Consider the following 855-nt stretch of genomic DNA (forward strand, 5'->3'; position numbering starts at 1 on the left):
CTCACACACACATACACACCTTCACCACCTCACACATACACACACACACACACACACCTTCACCACCTCACACACACACACACACACACACACACATACACACCTTCACCACCTCACACACACACACACATAGGCTGAGGGCTGATATAGCTCAGCTCTCCTAAACTCACTGAACTCACACAGGAGGGGGACTTTACAGAGCGTATGATCTACACTAATACACACACACACACACTCTCTCTCTCTCACACTCACACACACCCACTCTCACACACACGCACACACACACACCGAAAAAACATCCAATTTCAACTTCCAACCAAAGCCCTGACACGCCCCAAGATGATTGATGATTGATGATTGATTGGCTGCCAATACACACTTGTCACACCAGCTCGCAGTGATGAAAGCCACCCATGCAGATCACACTCACACTCACTCACACACACACTCACACTCACTCACACACACACGCTCACACACTCACTCACACACTCACACTCAATCACACTCACACACACCCAGCTATCCCATGACACCTCTCATGAGAACTACGTAATGTTCAATGGCACCACCTCACACACACCTTCACCACCTCACACACACACCTTCACCACCTCACACACACACACACACAAACACACACTTTCACCACCTCACACACACACACACACCAGTCTCTGAGGAGGTGTGGAGGACGTGTTGGAGGAAGCGAGGGAGAGACTGAACAAGAGAGGCGAGAGCTGAAAGAGACTTGCTAGTTTTTCCTCATTAACATCCCTGCCAATGTTATTTCTGAAAGAATGTGATGTAGGCTGTAACCTTATTGGTGTCATCCCTGTCTCACGGAATCAT

Source organism: Clupea harengus, chromosome 14, assembly GCF_900700415.2.
Source record: "Clupea harengus chromosome 14, Ch_v2.0.2, whole genome shotgun sequence".
NCBI classification, from domain to species: Eukaryota; Metazoa; Chordata; class Actinopteri; order Clupeiformes; family Clupeidae; genus Clupea; species Clupea harengus.